This window comes from Scyliorhinus canicula, chromosome 1 (genome assembly GCF_902713615.1).
Source record: "Scyliorhinus canicula chromosome 1, sScyCan1.1, whole genome shotgun sequence".
NCBI lineage: Eukaryota > Metazoa > Chordata > Chondrichthyes > Carcharhiniformes > Scyliorhinidae > Scyliorhinus > Scyliorhinus canicula.
In genome coordinates, this window is record NC_052146.1 from 267,611,659 (window position 1) to 267,636,665 (window position 25,007).

The 25,007-nt window shown below is 46.6% G+C and overlaps 1 long non-coding RNA gene across 1 annotated transcript in view; it reads right to left on the bottom strand.

Annotated features, from left to right (window-relative positions):
- LOC119974185 overlaps positions 1-24,721 on the bottom strand; it is a 56,704-nt gene extending 31,983 nt beyond the window's left edge. The window contains exon 1 of the long non-coding RNA XR_005462479.1: positions 24,590-24,721. This is a non-coding gene — a long non-coding RNA (uncharacterized LOC119974185). The remainder of the gene's footprint in view (positions 1-24,589) is intronic.
- Between the last annotated feature and the right edge of the window lie 286 nt (positions 24,722-25,007).

The following is a 25,007-nucleotide window of genomic DNA, read 5'->3' on the forward strand; positions in this document are numbered from 1 at the left end:
AAAAATATTACGGTGGATAAGTCCCCAGGACCTGATGGGATCTATCCCAGAATACTGAAGGAGGCAAGAGAGGAAATTGCTGAGGCCTTGATGGAAATCTTTGGATCCTCACTGTCTTCAGGTGATGTCCCAGAGGACTGGAGAACAGTCAATGTTGTTCCTTTGTTTAAGAAGGGTAGCAAAGATAATGCAGGGAACTAAAGGCCGGTGAGCCTTACTCCAATGGTAGAGGTGAGCTTGGCACTGGAGAAACCCACGCCGCTCCAGCTGCTGATCTCGGCATCAAATGGGCACTGTGGGATCCATGGCACCGGCGCCAACGGACGCATGCGCAGTGGCTCCCTTTTCCGCGCCGACCCCGACGCAACATGGCATAGGGCCAAAGGGGCCGGCATGGAAGAAAGGAGGCCCCCAGCCCGAGAGGCCAGCCCACCAATTGGTGGGCCCCGATCGCAGGTTAGAACGGCGCTGGCAGGACTCGGGTTTTTTGTTACGACCGCTCGGCCTATCCCGGATCGAGAATCGCCGGTGGGGGGCCGCGTAGTGTAGCCCTTGGCCGGCGCTGCGCCAACCGTGCCGGCGCCAATGGCGCCGCTTCTGCGCTCTGTGGAGAGTCGCGTCCCGGCGGCCTGGCGCGAATCATACCGGCCGCGGCTATTCTCTGACCCGGCCCCGGGCTGACAAATTCCCGCCCAATATTCTTTCATGAAGAGGGATGGCAGTGCTCCAAATGGTTAACAGCGCCGACTGTAGTTCCACTTTCTCCTCATCGCCAATTTAGTAGTCATGGAGGAGTCCGGACAGGAGAGTCAAAAAATTGTTTATTTCCAAAAGAAATTATTTAGGAGTAACAGTCCCAGTCCGGACTACACTGCAGTTCAGCTCCTACCTGGGCCGACTTTTATGGCAATGAAATAATGAGGCTGCTGGGGGCCTTCGCCCCTCTGCAGGGGAGCCGGTACTCCATGAGGCTCATGGGGAGATTAATTGGGTCATCCGTGTGGGTCTCGTGGGAGTTATACCAGATTGCTAGACAGAAAGGCAAAAGCTAAGGAAATGAGTCAGTCTGTCAGAGGGAGGTCAAAGGTTATGCTGGCATGGGCAATGGAAGCATTTTACCACTGTCGTAGAGGCCAATGCATTAACGATGATGCTGAGATAAATTGTTCAGGGTGAACATAGAGACCTTGGATTCACACCTGGACTGGGCCACAGATTGCAGGACTGTTCTTGATGCTGACAATCGGTTCAAATTCTGTAATTACAAAAGCAGAGATTTTAATTATGACAATCTAATATGTGATAGGATGGCCATCCGGAATATGAGAGCTGTTATGTTGAAGGCCCGGCTGCCAATGGCAGGACAGCGAAAGGCGAGTCCATAAGGCATCGCAACCAGAGGAGTAAAGAGTACGGGGCAGGGTTATGGCACAATCAGAAGATAATGTAAATTAGCAAGACTGGATTTGAAAGGGAGACGAGAGTTGGTGCAGAAAGGGAGATGGGTGGCAGAGATTAGATTCAGCTGCAGTGAGGTAGGGCAAGAGTATCAGAGATTGCACATATGGAAGCTGACACCACCTGGACAATGGTGATGAGATGCAGCATTCTAGATGAGGACAGAAGAGGTCCCATAGGTGACAGTGTATGGTGGGAAAAACAGTCATTGCCAGAGAAACCTGGTGCATGATCAGAAAGCAATGTTTTTCTCTCTCTACATAGATGCTGCCAGACCTGCTGAGTATTTTGCCACATTTTCTGTCATTAGTTCAGGTAGTTCCTTAGAGTTGGAGAAGCACTAAATGAAGATGGTTGACTTATTAAGGGGCAATTTAGCGTGGCCAATCCACCTCCCCTGCACATCTTTGGGTTATGGGGGCGAAGCCCACGCAGACACGGGTAGAACGTACAAACTCCACACGGAGAGTGACCCAGAGCTGGGATCGAACCTGGGTCTTCAGCGCCGTGAGGCAGCAGTGCTAACCACTGTGCCATCGTGCCGCCCAGAACAACCCTATTTTGTTTATGACATTGTAATAACCCAATGATACACATTAATTGTACTCACACTTAAACACAGTTGATAATTATTTCCCAGCTCTATTCCTCTATGAGCAGCACTGACAGATTTATTTTTACCATGCTCTTCACAAACCCAACATGCAGCTGCCAAAGCCATTTTTAAGTTGGTTACTTTCTTGATCGAATCTGTTCTTAAGCGAACAAGCAGAGTAGAGGGAAACCCATAAGTGAGAAACAAAAAGCTCCAATTTTGTCAATGCTTTATTTCAGTAAGTCAACTGGAAATTGCTCGACTGTTTAATAGAAGGAAACATGAACACTATATTAGGTAAGCAATAAATGATTGGGTGTGCACTAAATATCTGGATGTGTCTAAGCTATACAATTAATTGTGTCACAAACTTCAACAGTTACTGGGAACTGCTGGTACGCCTTTCTAATTTACCTTATTAGACAGCATCAAAACCCCACAGAATGGGTGGGAGAGGGGTTGGCGGCCAAAAAACGCATTCCCACCCCACCTCACATAAGCTTCAAAGCTTATGCTTTTTAACATACCTGGATGAGCACTTGGCAAGTCATAATATTCAAAGAACGTGCCGGCAAATGGGATTAAATTGGTAAGTTTTTGTGTTGGTGCAGGTGCGATGGGCTGAAGGGCCTCTTCTGCCCCATATTTTCTATGATTCTATGTGATGACCGCCACCATTTTTTTATTTTTTTTTTATTATAAATTTAGAGTACCCAATTATTTTTTCCAATTAAGGGGCAATTTAGCGTAGCCAATCCACCTATCCTGCACATCTTTGGGTTGTGGGGGTGAAACCCACGCAGACACGGGGAGAATGTGCAAACTCCTCACAGACAGTGACCCAGGGCCGGGATTCGAACCCGGGTCCTCAGCGCCGTAGGCAGCAATGCTAACCACTGTGCCACCGTGCCGCCCTACCGCCACCATTTTTATGGGGCAGATACTGTATAGGGATGTCCGAGTGATCCATGGAGAAGGGGGATGCTGATTAATTTAATCAGCATGGATTGTAATTTAATGCGATCCAGAGATGTCTGGCCTTAAAGCAAAGCATTTGACTTTGTAGATAATGGCGACAGCAGCTATCAATTGGTTGGATTACCTTGTAGTTTCAGAAACTTTGCATAATGGCACAACTGCCCATTGTGGAAAAATCATGAACTCATTCCGATGAGTTGAATTCCTTTGGAACATTAACAATGACCCAGCAAATTCTGGCTCCGAATCCTGTGGTTTTGGGTTGGTTTTCATTGAAGCAACTTGAACAAGGTCGCATTCAGTTATCTCAGTTTTTACGTTCCAAATTCATATGCTTTACGATGTGCACTACAGGAGATTGCTTAATATGTAAATGAATCAATTATTTTCTTTCTTGCTATCACAAGCAATTTTAGAAACATTTATGCCGAGGAATTTTCAGGCAATATACACAGACCGTATTAACAGCCCGCTGCCAGATAACCTCTGAACTTTGGGCCTGATCGTGAAGCAGGTTTCACTGCAAGCGGAATCCTCACAAAAGGTTGCTGCATAAGATAAAGATGCATGGCATTAAGGGTAAAATAGTAGCATGGATAGAGGATTGGTTAATTAATAGAAAGCAAAGAGTTGGGATAAATGGGTGTTTCTCTGGTTGGCAATCAGTAGCTAGTGGTGTCCCTCAGGGATCCGTGTTGGGCCCACAATTGTTCACAATTTACATTGATGATTTGGAGTTGGGGACCAAGGGCAATGTGTCCAAGTTTGCAGATGACACTAAGATGAGTGGTAAAGCGAAAAGTGCAGAGGATACTGGAAGTCTGCAGAGGGATTTGGATAGGTTAAGTGAATGGGCTCGGGTCTGGCAGATGGAATACAATGTTGACAAATGTGAGGTTATCCATTTTGGTAGGAATAACAGCAAACGGGATTATTATTTAAACAATAAAATATTAAAGCATGCCACTGTTCAGAGAGACTTGGGTGTGCTAGTGCATGAGTCACAGAAGGTTGGTTTACAAGTGCAACAGGTGATTAAGAAGGCAAATGGAATTTTGTCCTTCATTGCTAGAGGGATGGAGTTTAAGACTAGGGAGGTTATGTTGCAATTGTATAAGGTGTTAGTGCGGCCACACCTGGAGTATTGTGTTCAGTTTTGGTCTCCTTACTTGAGAAAGGACGTACTGGCGCTGGAGGGTGTGCAGAGGAGATTCACTAGGTTAATCCCAGAGCTGAAGGGGTTGGATTATGAGGAGAGGTTGAGTAGACTGGGACTGTACTCGTTGGAATTTAGAAGGATGAGGGGGGATCTTATAGAAACATTTAAAATTATGAAGGGAATAGATAGGATAGATGCGGGCAGGTTGTTTCCACTGGCGGGTGACAGCAGAACTAGGGGGCATAGCCTCAAAATAAGGGGAAGTAGATTTAGGACTGAGTTTAGGAGGAACTTCTTCACCCAAAGGGTTGTGAATCTATGGAATTCCTTGCCCAGTGAAGCAGTTGAGGCTCCTTTATTACATGTTTTTAAGGTAAAGGTAGATAGTTTTTTGAAGAATGAAGGGATTAAGGGTTATGGTGTTCGGGCCGGAAAGTGGAGCTGAGTCCACAAAAGATCAGCCATGATCTAATTGAATGGCGGAGCAGGCTCGAGGGGCCAGATGGCATACTCCTGCTCCTAGTTCTTATGTTCTTATGTTCTAAGTTAGTGTTCCATATTCCAGCAAAGACATTAGGCACGATCTAACAAAAAAAAATAGAGTCCGTTCTTAGTGGGATTAGCTGTGTCGTTCCTGGCACGACGCCATTCTGTATTTAATGCCCCGGTGGGGAATGAAACCCCAACCTCCCCCCCCCCACCCCCCGCCCCCGCCCCCGCCCCCACCCCACACACCCCCTCGCCACCCCTCAAAGCCGCACTCAGTGACATTTCCTGCATCGAGGAGCTCTGCCGAACGGAGCTCCTCGATGCAGGAAGAGGTCAGGATATCGTCTTTAAATGCCGCCTCGATTTCCCAAACTCTGACGCAACCCCCGGACCACCACCCTCCCCCCACCAAAGCCCCAACTCACCTGAAAGGGATATGAGGGCGGCACAATAGCACATTGGTTAGCACTGTTGCTTCACAGCGGCAAGAACCCGGGTTCAAATCCTGACTTGGATCACTGTCTGTATGAAGTCTGCACATTCTCCCTGTGCCTGTGTGGGTTTCCTCCATTCGCTCCAGTTTCCTCCGACAAGTCCCGAAAGACGTGCTTGTTAGGTGAATTGGCCATTCTGAATTCTCCCTCTGTGTACCCGAACAGGCGCTGTAGTGTGGCGACTGGGGGATTTTCACAGTAACTTCATTGCAGTGTTAATGTAAGCCTACTTGTGACACTAATAAAGATTTTAAAAAAAAAATTTAGAGTACCCAATTATTTTTTCCAATTAAGGGGCAATTTAGAGTGGCCAATCTACCTACCCTGCACATCTTTGGGTTGTGGGGGTGAAACCCACGCAGACACAGGGAGAATGTGCAAACCCCACACGGACAGTGACCCAGGGTCGGGATTCGAACCTGGGTCCTCAGCGCCGTAGGCAGCAATGCTAACCACTGTGCCACCGTGCTGCCTTTGACGCTAATAAAGATTATATATTATATCGAACCCTTCCGCACCCCACCTCACATGGGCAGGGCGCCCTCAGGTCCGATTCTGCTATGGGCAATGTGCCAGCCAGGCACCCTGGTACTGCCATCCTGGAACCCTGCCAGTGCCCCCTGAGCATATTGGCAGTGCCAGGTTGGCACCCGAGTGGCACTGCCAGGTTGGCACTGCCTGGGTGTAAGGCTGGTGATGCCAAGGTACCCAGGTGGCACTAGCAGTGCCAAGTGCCATCCTATCCGGAGGTCGACCACCCAGGAGCTTCCAAACACCTGGGAGACCCCCTGTTACTGTTCCACCTGGTCCCTATCTGTGGGAGCCAAAACTGAACAGTGCCCAGCTGGGGCCTCCTTGACAAGACCAATGGGTTCCAGGTGGCCATTAGATCCGGCACGAGCACGGCTAAGTGGGTTCTTAAACTCACTTAGCCATACGAGACTGTGTCCTGGTCAAAGTGGGCGGGACCCAGATCACAATATCTTATGAGATTTGGTTCGATCTCGCTAGGTGTAACAGCCATTGGAAATCCCAGGAGAGGGTCTCCCGGTATCTACCGGCAGCATCGCGCCCCGGGTCCGCCAGGACATTGCCAGTAGATCACGGTCACAGTTGGCCTTTGGGGGCCTGAAGTCGGCCCAAGAGTGCATTTGATTGGGGTATGGTTGGCGGATCAGATTGGATGATGGCAGCCCTTGGGTGCACCCTTTGCGTTTCCTGAGTTCTGTTGGCAGGGGTTAGATTAGGTCAGGTCCAAGGCTGGAGGGAGATCAGTCCAGGAACCCAGAGGTTGGAGTCGGGAATGACTTTGAAAATCTCTTGTGGGACTGAAGATGGGAGTGGTTGTAATTATGACAAGCGCTTTACATTTTTTAAATTCTGTGTTGTTTAGAGTGGGTTTCTCCAGCAGCTATCTGCACCGCATGGCATTGGCTGTCTCAGTGCAACCCAAAGTTGGAGTGAGAAGCAGAAACAGATACCAGGCCCCCTTATTTACATATGCAAATAGTCTAATGTCTGTTTCAAAGCGAGTAAAGGTCACCCCTTTGTTTATTGCTTACCAAAATGGCGTGCTACAGAAGTGTGCATGTATCAATCGGATGCTATTTTGGGTCCAAAACACCAAACATAGTGCTCGACAACGGGATCCACCAACCCCAATTTCACACCGTGCAACCGCCTTCCCACAAACCCCCAGGTTTACAAAATAAGCATTATTTCCTCAAGGAAAATAGAAAGAGGTGAGAATGACCCTCACAGCAGAGAACATCGAAATATCTTTACTTTTATCAAGTGTCCATTCCCCGGAGCACTCTCTCATCTGCACATTTCATGCTGCACAGTCATCCATCCTGTCCCTCAAAGACGGCTCCACCTTTCCACACAGAGAACAATAATCCTATTTATTTTCATGAATGTATGTGTATTTAGTTACATCTTTGGATTTGCATCAATCCAAGTTTAGAGCTAGATTGTAATGCTCTCTCCCAACGCAGTGAGCTTCCTTTCTCTGTGATGAGTTATAGCAGCCAGCACAGAGCTTCTGTAAACAAATTATATTGAATTTTTAAAAAAATGTCTCAAAGCGGTACTGTCCTCTGACAGAATATTTTGCTCAGCGCTTTATTAGCATTGGAACACAGGTATGTGCAATGCCTTGAAATTCCTCGAGTCACTAAATACGTTCATCACTAATTCTTTTACATAGCCTAGTTTTTTCCTTAATTCCCACTCAAATGCTAATCAGAAGAGTGTCAAAAGATCTTTCAATGATGCTGCAAGTCCTGGCTTTAATGTTAGGCCCGACTGAGTGAGCTGCTTGAGCTGTGGAGCAATAAGGGTCCTCTTTGTGCCCGCAGATTAAATCGGGGAAAATTAACCAGGCTTCCTGCTCCAGGATATTAACCAAGGGCTGCAGATGGCAGGTTTGGACAAGATCTGTCTCAGCTGTAATATCTGTCCCGTGGTTGAATGTGCTTCCAAGCTTTCAGTGCCAAGGTTCACACGTGGATAATTGCGTCGTGGGCAAGATATAATAGGCTGAATTTCAAATGCCAGTGGGGGCAAGAGCGTGTGTGGTGTGCATTGAATACCACATTCCTTGGATCCTGACACCTCCAGAATGCAATGCGGTTTTAAAAAGGAGGGTGGAATTGGGGAGATGGGAATCCAGCCGCAGGTCGCCAATTTTCTGCTTTTTGGGCTCATTAACATGCCTCAAAGGGGCACATTTTCAGCCAGGAGGCATAAGAAATGCACAGTATCTGCAACACACCAGGGGCAAGTGGGGATTGTTGTCAAGAACACAATGGGGAGCCATGAGGATGATAATAGATGCAGTGGTCAACATACTGAAGAAAAGGTTGAGGGACCTGTTTGTGGAGGGGAGGTTCGCGAGCTTGGGGGAGTTAGAGGGGAAGTTTGGGCTCCCCCGGGGAACATGTTTCGGTACATGCAGGTTAGGGCGTTTGCCAGGCGGCAGATGGAGGGGTTCCCCTTGTTGCCCCCACGTGGGGTACGGGACAGGGTGCTCTCGGGGGTGTGGGTTGGAGGAGGGAGGATTTCGGACATATACCGGGTAATGCAGGAGGTAGACGAGGCCTCGGTGGAGGAACTGATGGGTAAATGGGAAGAGGAGCTGGGTGAGGAGATTGAGGAGGGGACGTGGCGGATGCCCTGGAGAGAGTGAATTCCTCCTCTTCCTGTGCGAGGCTTAGCCTCATACAGTTCAAGGTGCTGCATAGGGCCCACATGACTGGGACGAGGATGAGTAGGTTTTTCGGGGGCGAGGACAGGTGTGCTAGGTGCTCAGGGAGCCCAGCGAACCACGCCCATATGTTTTGGGCGTGCCCAGCGTTGGAGGAGTTTTGGAAGGGGGTAGCAAGGACGGTGTCGAGGGTGGTGGGATCCAGGGTCGAGCCAGGCTGGGAACTCGCAATTTTTGGGGTGGCAGTGGAGCCGGGAGTCCAGGAGGCGATAGAGGCCGGTGTTCTGGCCTTTGTGTCCCTACTAGCCCGGCGGAGGATCTTGCTCCAGTGGAAGGATGCGAAGCCCCCAAGCGTGGAGGCCTGGATCAATGATATGGCGGGGTTCATTAAATTGGAGAAGGTGAAATTTGCCCTGAGGGGATCAGTACAAGGGTTTTTCAGGCGGTGGCAGCCTTTCCTGGACTTCCTGGCAGAACGGTAGGGAAATAGGCCGACAGCAGCAGCAGCCCGGGAGGGGAGGGGGGGAGGGAGGGAGGGAGGGGGGGGGTCTGGATTGGGGGGAGGAAGAACTGTGTACATGGGTCTGTGGGATGTGGCGGGTGCTATCTCTTTCCCTTTTGTTGTTTGGGTGCTCTTTTGTTTTTTTTCTTTTTCCTTTTGTTTGAAGTTGCTCTTGAAGTTGGGGGGGGGTATTGTTCTTGGGGTGTTACCGCGGTTGTTTGTTAATAGAGTTAAGATGTTTATATTTTGTAAAAATTTCAATAAAAATTATTTTTTAAAAAACATACTGAAGAAAAGGAAAATAATGTTCAGCTGCTCAACTAATGGAGCAAATTTGCCATTACTGGTGCTGAGAGGCTTGTATTTTGGAACATCAAATATATGCTGAGAGGGGCATGAGGGTGCTGGCTCCACTTGGGCATCAGAGGTTGGCAGAGGAAGCCCCCACCCCCATGAAGGAATGACCAAATGCTGTGGAAGTTGAAATGGAGGCAGGTTACTCTGACATTGGACAGATCAGTGACAGATTAGCAGATGCATCCTCCTGGTCAGGTGGAAGACAGAGGATCATAGTTAGGGGCTGGAGTAGAAGATGCTACCCAAGACATAGAGTTTACCACAAAAGAGTCATATACCTCAAATTGACAGGGTGGAGGCAGCCATACCAGCTGTGCTCTGGTCCACAATGACCTGAGGCCTCATGGACTCCATGTCATTTCTCTACCTGAAGCCGTCAAGGTCGCTATGGCAGTGATTCTTTACGCTTCCATGTCACGACAGGGATATGCTGTGGACCTGGGTTGTACCTCACACTCAGCAGTTCATTAAGCCATCAGGCAGGTCATGGATACTTTATTTCAGAGGCCAGGGGAATACATCCATTTTGGGAAGAATGGGTCTGGCTTGGCACTGAGAGTGTTGGGGTTTGCTGCCACTAATGGGTTCCCTCAAGTCCTAGCGTCATCAATACTACCCATGTAGCCATCACGATACCAGCATTTCAGCCAACCAAATTTCTGAACAGAAAAGTCCTTCAGTCTCTGAAACTCCATCTGGACAATGTCGCCAGTAAGCCCACCCTGAAGATTTGAGCTTGGTTCCTGGGCAGCTGTCACAATTCCTTCCTCCTCTGAGAGTCCCAAGTGTTAACTCTTTCAGGCCAACATAGACAATTGGGGTGGCTTCTGGGGGATAAGGAGGTGACTTGAGGAAGTGGCTCAGAATACCTACCTGGTGCCCAGACATGGTGCAGAGGGGCATTGTAACCAGAGCCATCTCCGAACACTATTCTGCATTGACACCTTGAAGAGATGACTCCATTGCTTTGACCAGTTAGGCAATACGCTCCAGTATGAACCAGTCAGGGTATCTCGTATTATGGTCATTTGCTGCATGCTGAGCAACATGACCATACAAAGAGGCCTGGAACAGAATGAAGAGGAAGATCTAGAATGCCATTCTTCCTTGGTGGATGACAGGGAGGAGGAAGAAGAGATCGAAAGGAGCGCTGCAGAGGTGCCTAGTGCCCACGCATTGGGGGAAGTCTGCCAAGGCCATCTAAGGCCATATAAGTGACGCAAAGATGACATCTCCATCAAGCAGAGCATGGCTGTGTTTGTCCTCTGTCCTTTAACGGGAGCCGACCTTGGGTCATTGAATCTTTTACAACACTAGATCCATGTCCACCTGGTCACTCCTCTACCACTAACCAACATTGGCATCTCCATCCAACCTCTTTATATCTCTCTGGGTGGACATATTCTGCCAATTACTGGGAAAAAATCCTTTGCCTTGAGGGAAGCATTGGAAAATCTTGGTGCGGCCCATGGACATCTGTCGATGCCAGTGCTGGCCTTCTGAGCACCATGCTCCACCATCTCATCAGCAAATGGCAGGGCTGGTCATAGCTTCCGTTCACCCTTTCAAAGGTCCCTCAGTTACTGGATCTCACGTCTAGGCCATTTCTGGCCCTGCTAATTGGGTGCCAAACCTGCTCTGCATTTGAAAATTACTGACGCTGACAAACCATGTGATAGGTGCGGAAGTGATCCGACAATGGGACCCGAAGGAAAGGGAAACGGTTCCTCACCCTGTATTAGAAATCCAGCCTAAAATCTCAATTGAAGCCAACGAAATCGTATCTGACCTCAGCGTGAATGTCTGGCAGAGAGGAGAGACGTTTGACGGATTTGTTTTAAGTAAGCCTGAGTCAGGAGTAAAATACTTAATTCCCAAACAGGGCTTTGATGGAACTAATACATTGGGGGGGGTTTAATTGCACTTGTGTGAAAAAAATATATACCTTCACTCTGTAGATATATTCGGGTGTGCTAAAAATAATGCACAACTGTAGCCAATCCCAAAAATACCTGTAAGAATGCGAAACATTTAGCTAAGCAGTGCCTTAAGAGATATAAATAGCAGCCAGTGAGCTAACACATTCGTGGACTGCAATTCCTAGGTGAAATGGAGGCCTTGCACAGACAGCAGAAAGCATGCTTTACAAACATCTGCAAATTAGTCAACTACATGAGGGAAACAACTCTTTTGTACAATATAAAGGTGAAAACCACAAATAGCCAGATAGTACAACAGGCTTTAGTGGCCATTGACCTGCCCAGTTCATGTGACAGTGGGATAACTGGAAGAAGGTGTTTAACTTAAATGAAAACGTCAAGGCAAGAAATTAAGATGACTATGAAAACATCTAGCCTTCCGTATATATTGATAGTCATTGATGTGTTATCTGAGTTTGCTTGCATACCTTAAACTGAATCACAGAATCATGGAATGATAGATTACAAAAGGGGGCCATTCAGCCTACACCCCTGCTCTTTCCACATCGCCCATCAAATTTCCCCCCTTCAAGAATTTATCGGATATCCTTTTTTAAAGTTGCTATTTAAAGTAAAGTCACCATAGCCCCAGATGACTACAGGCTGCTTTCTCCTTTGGCAGGGCGAGCTGACTGGTGGTGATTTAACCTGAGTATCACCACACCTCAGGCGAGGTTGAGAAGGTGGGACCTTCTTGAATAACCACAGCTGGTACAGGAATTGAACCTATGCTGCTGGTCTTGCCCTGCATCACAAACCAGCTGTCCAGCCAACTGAGCTAAGCCAGCCCCCGGTTACCGTTTGATGTACTTCCACCACCTTTTCAGGCAGTGCTTTCCAGATCAGTGCCAGTGACCCATGTTCAATTGCAGCCTTGGGTGACTGTTTGGAGGTTCCCCGTATTTGCGTGGGCTTCCTCCGGGTGCTCTGGTTTCCTCCCACAATCCAAAGATATGCTGGAAAGGTGGATTGGCCATGCTAAATTGTCCCTTAGTGTACAAAAAGGTAAGGTGGGGTTACTGGGTTAGGGGATAGGGTGGGGGCATGCATCTAATGCTCTTTCAAAGGGTCGGTGCAGACCCGATTGGCCGAATGGCTTCGTCTGTACTGTAGTGGTTCTTTGATTCTAAGATAAAGACACATTTCACAATAAAAATTGTCATCTATGATTTGGTCCTTTTTACCTTTAACCTGTATCCTTTGGTTACTGGTCCTCCTGCTGGAGTAAACAGTTTCTCCATATTTGCTTAATTGCCTCATTATGATGAAGGCCCCTACTAAATCTGATGTTCTCTGTTCTAAAGTCACCAAGGGGCTGTTTAGCACACTGGGCTAAATTGCTGGCTTTGAAAGCAGACCAAGGCAGGCCAACAGCACGGTTCGATTCCTGTAACAGCCTCCCCGAACAGGTGCTGGAATGTGGTGACTAGGGGCTTTTCACAGTAACTTAATTGAAGCCTACTTGTGACAATAAGCGATTTTCATTTCAATTCGCAACTTCTCTAATCTCCCTTTAGTCGCTCGCCTTGTGACAGTCTGATCAGTCTCCTGTGAACCCTCTCCAAGGCCTTTCTAAAAATTAATCCGGTGATTGGTAGGACGGCAACACAAAGCTAAGTTATGAAGATAGTCAAAAATTATTGTAAGAGACCAAAAGAGATCATCTACGTTCGTGCAGCTGTGAAAGACTGACAACTGACTGCAATCATTCACGCAATCCATTCCTGCCATTGCCAAGAAGGGGTCAAATGTTAAACAGGTCAAATGTCATCTCTGACACAGGCAGCAACAGCAAGGATCTAGCAGCACAATCACAATTTGCAGAATTAGGCCTGAAGTGGTTAAATGCCCATGTTCAGAATGTGTTTATTACACAATGTGTAACAGGATAAAGCTTTTGGATGAAAGAGGGTTTGCAGGCTATCAATTATGCAATTCTATGTGTGCACAATATAATTTTTATGTTGACCTAAAAAGTCCCAGCATCAGTTCCAGAAATTGAACTGAGCTCGAAATTCCAGGAAAATCCACACTTATATAATTTCTGGCTCTCTGCAGACATGCTACATTACCCTCAACCAGGAGCACATTGGGAAGGATTATTGCATGGTACACTAAGGTGAATTTAGTAATATCATCTGGGTCTCACTGCTGCCAAGGCCTTAAACAATGTAGATTTTGATCTTCTCATAGAACAGAACTCTCCTTAGCTGCTTAATTACCAGATCAATCAATGTTCCCTGTATTCCTGTAGCCGACCCCACTGCAGTCTCCACTTTGAAGTTTAGTAAGGGAAGACAGCTTCTGTTTTAACACTAGCTGTTCCAAAAGAATCATAAGATAAATCACACAAATGTTCCCTATTTGAATGAAGCGTGATAGTTTGCTTTTGTTGTTGTAGATTCCTGGGGTATTTCCCTTCAGTGAGCTCCTGCTAGTTCACTGTTAACTATTTAAACATCACCTTGAGTAATACCTGCCGTGGACTTCAGCAGGTTTCTCCCAGGGGCTTGTTTACCTCCTATTTCTCACTTACACTGTAATCAGAACTATGCTGCTCTTGTCCACCCATTGTTCCTTTCAATGTCTCCTCCTCTGCTCTCTTGCTGGGTCCCTGCCAATTACCTCCACTTTCTTAATATCACCTTTTATAGTAAGTATCACAAGCAGGATGTAGGCTGGATGGAAAGCGCAAGTAAATCTGACATTTAATTTGTGTTTAATAAGCCAAAAAGAAAAACCCTTAATGCTGAGAAATTGCATTGATGGGTGTGCTAAGCCGGTTCGGTTCAGAGAGGAATTTTAGGAGTGTGGGAAAAATAACTCAAAGCTCTGCCAGTGTTAATGCCAAAATTGCTATGTATTGATGCACACCTCATGGCCTGCATTTTACAGAGGGAGGCTCGCCCCCTCCCCCAGAAGGAAAGCCGGCTGCAGGCTGACTGGGCGAGCTTGCTCCCTAGACATAATACTCTGCAGGTGGGCTAAATTGCCTCACAGTGGGGCATCTGCCACTCACGGAGGAGAAAGTCCTGCTCCCAGGAGCTGCCAGCCAATTCGATTCCCCACAACTCCAGCCACTCCAGCAACACCACGAGCCCAATGGGTGCTGCTGGGACTGCAGGAAGTCCCAATAAGAAAACCCAATGGATACTGGTGTTCAGGTAAGTCTGGAGTATTGAATAAGAAGACTGCTGATTTTAGCATCTTCCCACTTACTGCATTATGGAGGTGAGCTCGGGGGTGAGTGGGAAGGTGTTAGGCTGGGTTTCTGCCCTATTTTCCATGTCCTCCCCCCCACCCCACCAAATACATGCCCAGCAGGGGTGCATAAAATCCAGCCCAAAATGTATCAGATCAAATGCACAAAGGAATTTGACCCATGAGTGTAAGTAGGCCTGTTGACCAATGAGGCAACTGCATCTATATCCAATGGATGTCCTGACTTACTGTCAGAAACGGACTTTCTTGTGTAGGGCACAGGATAGGGGTTAGGAGTAGGAGCCCGGAATAAAGTAGCTGTGGAGCGGATGCTTCCTCTTATGGGACATTTCAGAATGAGAGGTTATAGTCTTAGGATAAGAGGGAGAAAATTGAAAACAGAGTTGAGGAGAAATCTCCTCAAGGGTTGTCAATCTGTGGAATTCGACCCCCCACAGAGTGTGGCGACAGTGAGTAAATTTAAGGAGGAATTAGACAGATTTTAATTTTTTTTAATAAAAAATAAATAAATTTAGAGTGCCCAATTCATTTTTTCCAATTAAGGGGCAATTTAGCATGGCCAATCCACCTAGCCTGCACATCTTTGGGTTGTGGGGGCGAAACCCATGCAAACGCAGAGAGATTGTGCGAACTCCACACGGACAGGGACCCAGAGCCTGGATCGAACCTGGCGCCTTGGTGCCATGAGGCAGCAGTGCTACTCACTGCACCACCGTGTTTCCCTGAGTTAGACAGATTTTTTATTGGAAATGGGTTGAAGGGTTATGGAGAACAGGCGAGAGGGTGGAGTTAAGGCCAGGATAAGATCAGCCAATGATCGAATGGCGGAGCAGACTTGATGGGCCAAATGGCCTAATTCTGCTCCTATATCTTATGAATTTATGATTATTTTTATCATCTGAACCCATGGGTGCGGAAGCCAATTTGAATGTCTCTGCTGCCGTTTAAGTGAGATGAACTCACGCAGCAAGTACAAGCAAGATCGCAGCTGGCAACTCTCTGCTGTGTATTGCTCCGCATCACATTGTTGAAGGAGATTTCCCCTAAAAATTTTATACCAGGCTTTCAAATCAAATAGAGCAATAAAGAGCAAAGTCTGGGCTTGGCTCTGCTCCCAGCATTAAATTGGTGCGGGGCAGTATCAGGATCGTGATCAGGCTCTCCCATTGATTTTTAAACCTGGGAGGGCAGGGACCACAGCATCCCATAATATCCAGCCAATTAACTCTGTTTCTCTCCCCATAAGTCTCCCCGTTAAGTATTTCCAGCATCTTCTCCTTTTATTTCAGATCTCCAGAAGCTGCCACTCTTTTGTGACAGGTTTAATTTTATCAGACAACTTTAATAAAATTACTGAAAATATTCTTTGCAATCATTCGATAATTGAACTGCCTTACAATCATATTCACACTATCAAAGTAAAACCTCATATAAAATGCATCCCTGTATAAATGTGGTGTTCCCATGTTTAACACAATGATACCATATTATCTCTGGAAGCCAGTCAGGTCACAGGTTGAACAGAAATTGTCAAGCAGGTTTCAAATGCAGTCAAAAGCAAACAGCTGAACAGAAAACACGGTTGGATTAGGAGGTCTATTTTTCAAGTCATAAAAATCTGCGACTAAGCAAGAGCCGTACAGGAGAGAAAAGGAAATAGAAAGTTCTGCTGAAAGGCTGTGGTGAGGTAGATGGAATGGGAGAACGACAGTTGACATACAAGGGACACGCCAGATTATTTGGGCCGAATAGTCTGCTTTTATGTATACTCTGTACAACTTTATCTAAAATAGTAATACATAATATATGTAATAGTAATACATAATAGGGGCAGCACGATGGCAGTGGTTAGCACCGCTGCCTTACACCGACAGGGACCCGGTTCGATTCCGGCCTTGGATGACTGTCTGTGCGGAGTTTGCACTTTCTCCCTGTGTCTGCGTTAGTTTCATCTGGGTGCTCTGGTTTCCTCCCACAATCCAAAGATGTACAGGTTAGGTGGATTGGCCATGATAAATTGTCCCTTAGTGTCCAGGGATGTGCAGGCTAGGTTACGGGGTTTATGGGGTAGGGCAGGGTGGGTGGGGAGTGGACTAGGTCGAGTGTTCCTTCAGAAGGTCGGTGCAGATCTGATTGGCTGAACGGTCTCTTTCTGCACTATCTGGATTCTATGGCTAACAGCTGCAATAATATATAGGGCTGGATTTTCTGTTCCTGAGACTAAGTGTTGATGCCCCCCCCCCCCCCCCCCCCCCCCCCCACCCCCTCCACTCGCTGTACACAAACCGAGGAGGTGGACCCCTGGACGACAGACATTATCCACTGTGGTCATCCGACGAAGAGGATGTGGGGGAGGGAGGAAATGGGCAGGGCATGGGGCCCAGGCAGGCTTGGGAATCTCTGATCGCCTCCAGGTTCACTGTCTGGGAGAGGTGGAAACTGGCCAGCGGCACCGCATCCTACCCACTCTCTCCTCTGCGCCTCCCCATGCCTGCAACTCCCTCCGTGATATATATCTACCGCACTACGGGGTGTGGGCCTTGGGTTGGCAGTAATATCGGGTCTGGTCCATGGGATAGAGGATGATGGCTGTTACATTTTAAATAATGACTTATCTAAAATATATATATTACTCTTGAATCCACCAGGATGATAAAATGACCAATAGTCTTCCTGTTGAAAGACGAACCATTTAATGAGTAATAAAATAATAAACTGTGAGCCCTTTTACTCAATACTAAACTAAATATAAAGAAATAAAGTATAATACAGATAACCATGTAACTGTACACTATTATGACAAACTAGTTCTAACTTCTATCACTCTAGCTATTCTACGTCTTGCTTGTTTACTGTTCTGGATCACACTCTCTAACTAACAAAAGAGCGGGAATGCATGTTTTACGATGGTGGTGGGCTGCCCGCAATTGGCCGGCAGTGGGATCCTCTGGGCCCGCCGCTTTTCCTGTTGTTTGAACCCATGGCGAAAGGTGTTGTCACTATCAGCGGTATTGGAAGATCCTGCAGGTGGGAAGGGCTGGAAAATCCTGGCTGCTCTGTTTTCTACGTTTCAGCAGCAACAACGCTTCGGGAAGTACTTCATTGGCTGCAAAATGCTTTGCAATGTCCAATGGTCATGAAAAGCATTACATAAATGAAAGTCTTTCTTTCCATCAATGATGGTTGAAGAATAAGTATTGACTAGGATTCTGAGTGAACACCTCAATCCTTCTTTGAATTGTGCGATTAGATCTTTTGTGCCCAAATGAGAAGTCAAATGGAGCCTTGGTTTAACTCATCATTTGAAAGTATGCATCACCCCCTCAGTAATTTCAATGAATTAAATGGAAAGAAAATCTGGCAGGTTCTACAATGGACTGATGTTCAGCGCCATATGATAGCCAGATGAAGAAGTCAAAATCCATCACAACCTACAAACCCTTTGCATCGACAACTTCAGCCCACAATCCCCTGGTCTTCTTTGGTTTATAAAATGATGCAGTCAATGTGGTGCTTCATTATTAAAGTCACACTCTGATATATCCCGGTACCAATCATACATTCTCACTCAGCTGGGAGGGAGGTTCAGTTAGAACTGCAGATGTTTCCAATGTTGATCAGTTGACAGAAAGCACATTTCCAAAGCGTAGACCTCCCCCTGGGCTGTTTCTCCCCCACCCGCTCTCTTCGTCTTCCTTCAGTCTCTTCCACTATGATTTTGATGAATATTTGGTTATAATTCTGAACCTCAAACTTCCCACATTCATTTTGGCATGAAAGATAATCAAATCCAGACACGCTCAATTAAAAGATTGCCCTGAACAGGAAAGAAGAGAAATGGAACCAGGCCAAGTAATCAAAATGCTGTGATGATATATAATTTACTCGCACATGCTTACTTCAAACTCAAAGCCCAGATAATTTTAAATTTACACCCTGAAAATCATTAAGATCAATTACCGTATTCTGATGATGTGATCTCCACGCTGCTATCATAAGATGTGGAGATTTCCCAAAACATGATTGAAAAAAAGTTATACTGATCTCTGAGAAATTTGCAAACTGCTTCCTATCTCAGGTGCCACAAAGAATGACATGAGCAGCAATATCATGTCTGTGCGCAATGTTGGGGCCGGTTTAGCTCGGTTGGCTGGACAGCTGGTTCATGATGCAGAGCAAAGTCAACAGTGCAGGTTCAGTTTCTGTACCAACTGAGGTTCTTGATGAAGGCCTCACCTTCTCAATCTTGCTCCGTGCCTGAGGTGTGGTGACCATCAGGTTAAATCACCACCAGTCAGCTCTCCACCTCAAAGGGCATTTGATTTGATTTGTTTATTGTCACGTGTACCGAGGTACAGTGAAAAGTATTTTTCTGCAAGCAGCTCAACAGATCATTAAGTACATGGAAGAAAAGGGAATAAAAGAAATACATAATAGGGCAACACAAGATATACAATGTAACTACATAAGCACCGGCATCAGATGAAGCATACAGGGGGTAGTGTTAATGAGGTCAGTCCATAAGAGGGTCATTTAGGAGTCTGGTAACAGCGGGGAAGAAGCTGTTTTTGAGTCTGTTCGTGGGTGTTCTCAGACTTCTGTATCTCCTGCCCGATGGAAGAAGATGGAAGAGTGAGTAAGCCAGTTGGGAGGGATCTTTGATTATGCAGTCCGCTTTTCCCAGGCAGTGGGAGGTGTAGATAGAGTCAAAGGATGGGAGGCAGGTTCGTGTGATGGACTGAGCGGTATTCACAACTCTCTGAATTTCCTTGCGGTCCTGGGCCGGGCAGTTGCCATACCAGGCTGTGATGCAGCCCGATAGGATGCTTTCTATGGTGTATCTGAAAAAGTTGGTAAGGGTTAATGTGGACATGCCGAATTTCCTTAGTTTCCTGAGGAAATATAGGCATTATTGTGCTTTCTTGGTGATAATGTCGACGTGGGTGGACCAGGACAGATTTTTGGTGATGTGCACCCCTAGGAATTTGAAACTGCTAACCATCTCCACCTCAGTCCCGTTGATGCTGACAGGGGTGTGTACAGTACTTTGCTTCCTGAAGTCAATGACCAGCTCTTTAGTTTTGTTGGCATTGAGGGAGAGATTGTTGTCGCTACACCACTCCACTAGGTTCTCTATCTCCCTCCTGTATTCTGACTCGTCGTTATTCGAGATCCGTCCCACTATGGTCGTATCGTCAGCAAACTTGTAGATGGAGTTGGAACCAAATTTTGCCACGCAAAAATTGGGACTAGAGTAGGGGGCTAGGTACGCAGCCTTGCGGGGCCCCGGTATTGAGGACTATTGTGGAGGAGGTTTTGTGTTCATTCTTACTGATTGCGGTCTGTGGTCAACCTGCAGCCTGTAGTCAACTCTAGCGACTTTACATTTAGTTGGCTTCATTATTGAAAATCGCTTATTGTCACAAGTAGGCTTCAAATGAAGTTACCGTGAAAAGCCCATAGTCGCCACATTCCGGTGCCTGTCCGGGGAGGCTGGTACAGGAATTGAACCACGCTGCTGGCCTCTCTTGGTCTGCTTTAAAACCCAGCTATTTAGCCCTGTGCTAAACCATTGTGCTAAAACATTGAAGTGTCATCTGGACAACTAGCTGACAAGCTAGAGAACTAGTTTTGTTGTTTTAACGTATAAACTCAAATATTCTGTGATGAGGTACAAAGAATACAGAACAACGCACCCTTCTCCAGACTCAACATCCACCAATTCCTTCTCTTTGGTGAATACTGATGCAAAGGATTAATTTAGTACCTCACCCATTTCCTCTGGCTCCACACATAGATTCTCTTACCTATCCTTCCGTGGACCAACCCTTTCCCTGGCTACCCTCTTGCTTTTTATGTACGTGTAAAAAGCCTTGGGATTTTCTTTAACCCTATTTGCCAATGACTTTTTGTGACCCCTTTTAGCCCTCCTGACTCCAGGTAGGCGGAGATAGCTGTTTGCCAATTTGATAGCATTGGCCAATATTAATCTCCCAGGAGTAAGCATGATAGAATTATATGATAAATTCTGTCTGATTCTATTTTCTTATTTTGGCTGTTGAAATAGGCTTCCAATTGTGACAGTGCCATACTCGTAATACACTGCTGGCCACTGATGAGCTGCACACCATCATTGCAGAACATGCCGCGGCAGGGGAGGAAAATCCCGCCAATAATGTCTGCAATAGTCACTTAGAAATGTATTTTATCTCAGTGTGGCTCCTGAGGTCTGCTCATCGTGGATACTGGGTGATTCGGTGTGGAAGGTGCCAGGGTGATGGGTGGGAAACAAGTTGACACTAAGTTGGCAGAGGTGCTATAAAAGGGCCATGGGGGTGAGTCATAGATTGGCATGGAGGGCGAGTAGAGAGGCATCATTGACATGGGTTGGCATAGATGGGATACAGGAGGTTTGTGGGGAATGAGGGGTTCTGAGAGTGTTGGCATTTCTTAAAATGCTTTTAAAAAATCTTCGAAAAATGCCAGTGCACCAAGACAGGCCTTCTCCCCAGCTGCCTCCTCGCCTGGAAACCTCAGCACTCGCTCAAGGATCACCTCACTCGACTTCCCAAGAGGCTTGCCACCCGGGAATGAAATTTCTAACTCCCAGCACTTACCCCCAGGTCAGGTGAGTGGAGCTGGAAATTATCCCAAATCTGTGCTCTCAACCCAGGAGTGAAATTTCCAGCCTCTCAACGCTGCCTCCTTAGGCTTTGCATCCCCAACTTTCCCATCTTCCTCTCTTGTCATGCTTCCCACCCAGCATGCTCGCTGGGCCTAAACTTCCTTGCCCATTTATCCATTGCACCGCTGACCCTGTGGATTCTGCTAGTGGATCAATGATCACCGTTCTTCTCTGAATCTCTTTCCATAATATCAGTCATCCATAATCTTATTGTGGATGATTAAATTGGCATCATGGTCTTGAAGAAAATGTGGCTCTGGGATGATGATACCTTACCCCATATTGAAGCCTCCTTGCCCAGCCATACCTTCCATCGCCTGTAGTTCCAAACCATTATCACCACATCCTGCCTTGGTTTGACCTCCAGTCCTTTGGTTCTTTCCCATTCATTGAGCATTTTACCTTGATCCAGCCCTCTCATCTCTGCTGTGAAATCATTGTTATCTATTGCCTACCCCAAGCTTCTCACTGAGATACCCTTGCTCATTTCTTCTCTCAGCCTCTAATCCGGATGATTTCATATCCTTGGTCATTTCGACCTCCATCTTTCTAAGTTTGCCTTCAATTCACTAGGTTCTCTGCCCTTGTGCCACTCATTAATCTCCCCCTTCACAAATCTCTCTTGCCCATGTTCAGATTCATCCCTTGACCTTGACATCTCGTGTGATCTTTCTAGTCCTATCATCTCAATCAAAGGAAAATGTGCTCCCCTAAATTTTTGGAATTCCCATCGTCCAGCCTTTGAGCCCCTTTATCGGCACAATACTTCTGTAGCTATTGAACTTTTCAATCACAACCTCGCCTCCCCATTTACTGCCTTTTCCCCTGGCAAAACCGTTAAGATCTGTCGTCCTGGTCATTCTGCCTGGTATAACTCCTCTATCTTTGTTCCATTATGTTCAATGGCTGGGTGCAGGCTTGAAAGTATATGGCACGCAACTGATGTAGTCATTCATCACCATATCTCGCTAGACCATTACAAACACCATCGGGCCTTGCTCTGCTATGTCAGAATTATTTACTACTCTCGGATCATTCTTGAATATAAAGATAACCTCACATACCTTTACCAACCACAAATCATCTCCTTGAACCTTGTTTCTCTACCCATTTCTACTTTACCCCCAACAACAAGTATAAGGAGACTTTGTCACTAAAGTCGAGACAGTCCATTGAGCTGCCTCAGCAATACATCTCCCTTCCATGCCAAGATTTGCTCTTGCCTTTTTTCATGAACTTACATCTATCCCTAGTTTTTATGCTACCTCCCTTCTCTGAGCTCATCTTGTCCATGAGATCCACCTCCAGCTCCCATAATCCTATTCCTACTAAATGGTTAATAACCTAACTTCCCTTCCAGAATCCCACGTTAGCTGATTTATAAAAAGCTCCCTCTCCTCATAAGCTGTCACCCTCCTTTTCAAGTGTGCCATCCACCCCTCATTAAAAATCACCCTTGATCTCTCTGCCTTTGTAAACTACCACCCCATTCCCAACCTCTATTTCCTCTCCAAAGTCCTTAAAAGAGACTAGCCAATTCTTAAACCTTTACCCGTCTTTCTCGGAACTGATCCTTGTGTTCAAATTGTTCCCTTGCCTCATCCCTCCTTAATATGTAGCCACTTACAGTCCTACAATGCTCAAAGAGCTCTGCATTTCTGTAATTCTGGTCTTTTGTGTAACATGACTTCTCTTGCCTGACTATTATTGGCTTGGCTCCCAGTCATCTAAGCTGTAAGCTCTGGAGTTCCTCCCTCAACCTTCACTAACCTCCTTCAGTAACTCCATAACTTACCTTTTTGACCAAGCTTTTATTAAACTGTCATCTGTCAACATCACAGGCAGCAAGGTAGCACAAGTGGCTAGCACTGTGGCTTCACAGCGCCAGAGTCCCAGGTTCGATTCCCCACTGGGTCACTGTCTGTGAGGAGTCTGCACGTTCTCCCTGTGTCTGTGTGGGTTTCCTCCGGGTGCTCTGGTTTCCTCGCACAGTCCAAAGACGTGCAGATTAGGTGGATTGGCCATGCTAAATTGCCCTTAGTGTCCAAAACAGTTAGGAGGGGTTATTGGGTTAAGGGGATCGGGTGGAAATGAGGGCGTAAGTGGGTCGGTGCAGACTCGATGGGCCGAATGGCCTCCTTCTGCACTGTATGTTCTATCTTCTATGTGTTGTATCTCCTTCTTTGGCCTGCTTTCAATTGTTAATCCCCCATGAAGCACATTGGAATGGTTAAGTGCTAGATAAATGCAAGTTGCTGTTGTTATTCATAGGTAACACAAATAAGTTGACACAGCTATCTCCAGAGTCCCAATGACCTGTTTTTGAGGGCAATCCTTAGTGGAAACAGCCGTAAGCTGCCTTTCCGTGGCTGGAAGGACAACCTGCCCAAACAGGCTAACAATGCGTTTGCTTTGACACATTGGGCGCGATTCTCCGCAAATGCGGAGAGTCGTAAAGGCTGCCGTGAAACCGGCCGTGTTTCACAGCAGCCTCCGCGCCCCCTCCCAGGACCCGCATGCGCGGTCCATCATGCCCCTCAGCCGCCCCGCGGACTGATCCTGCGGGGCGGCGGAGGGACAAAAAGTGCACAGGAATCGGACCCGCTGTCCTCGATCAGTGGGCACCGATCGTGGGCCCATGCCACCCTTGGTGGCATGGTTGTGCAGAACGGCACTTTGTGGCCGTTTTCACGAACTGTGATAGCAGGTGTGTTTAAATTCGTGAAAACGGCCGTAAAGGCCTGGGAAATCGGCCCATCGGATAGAGAAGAATCGCTGCTCGCCGTAAAAAAACGGCGAGCAGCGATTTGTGTCGTGGGGCGGCCGTGGGGAGGGGAGAATAGCAGGAGGTCGGGAAAAATGTCGGGAAGGCCCTCCCGCTATTCTCCGACCCGTCGTGTGGGGCGGAGAATCGCGCCCATTGTTTGGTCTATACAAACTCCCCTCACCATCACAGACGGCCCGTTTCCAGAAAATTAAAGTTGCAGGTATAGAATTTAATCATGCTATCACCGGGGTCACGACGGTAATTTGTCCATTAGTGAGTTAGCTGAAAATAATGCATGTTACATCAGAAAACCTCATTGTGCCAAAGAAAAAACACTGACGTGAGAAACAAATACCTTTTGGAGGAATAAAGATTCACTTCGTACAACTCGCCACAAGGAAAAGAATGAAGAAAATGCCCCCGCCCCCCTCCCAAAACTGTTGTTCATTTCTTTGCTTTCTCTCAGAGTAGTACATATAAACATCCCTGTGAATAATGGACACCACATCCTGTTTATCAGCAGACACGCTGAAGATATTTCTTAACAGCGAACATGATCCTGGTGAAATGTGAGCTGTACCCAAGAGGAGAGCATGTCAGGGCTTGGTGAAGCTGCAATGTCTAGAATAGCTCTAATGACTGTTATGCAGTCAACCTATCTTACATTACAGAGATAATTACAGTTGAAGGACTTACCCTGGGTCATGCTTTAACCCTTTTGCATTGGGTTCGTTGCCATAAACATTCCATGGAGGTTTAGATGAGATAGAAGTCTACTGTTTTTTTCTGCTTTCCAAACCAGCTCTCTATGTTATAGGGTCTGAAGTCTGGGGTGTTAAGATGCCTGACAGCAAAAATAACTTTAGCTAAAAGCTACTTGGATCACCACAGAACTGGAAAACAGATGCATCTGATCATAGCCGTAAAAATAAATCACAGGCTGTTTCCCAGGAGCTGTTATTTGTTTATTTTTCAATGACTATCATATTGCTATCTTTTGATAAGACAAGCTGCAATTTATCCTCAAGAAAAATGAATTCTAAAAACTTAAACACAAACATCATCTTTTTTTATTCATTTACGGGATGTGGCCGTCGCTGGCTAGACCAGCATT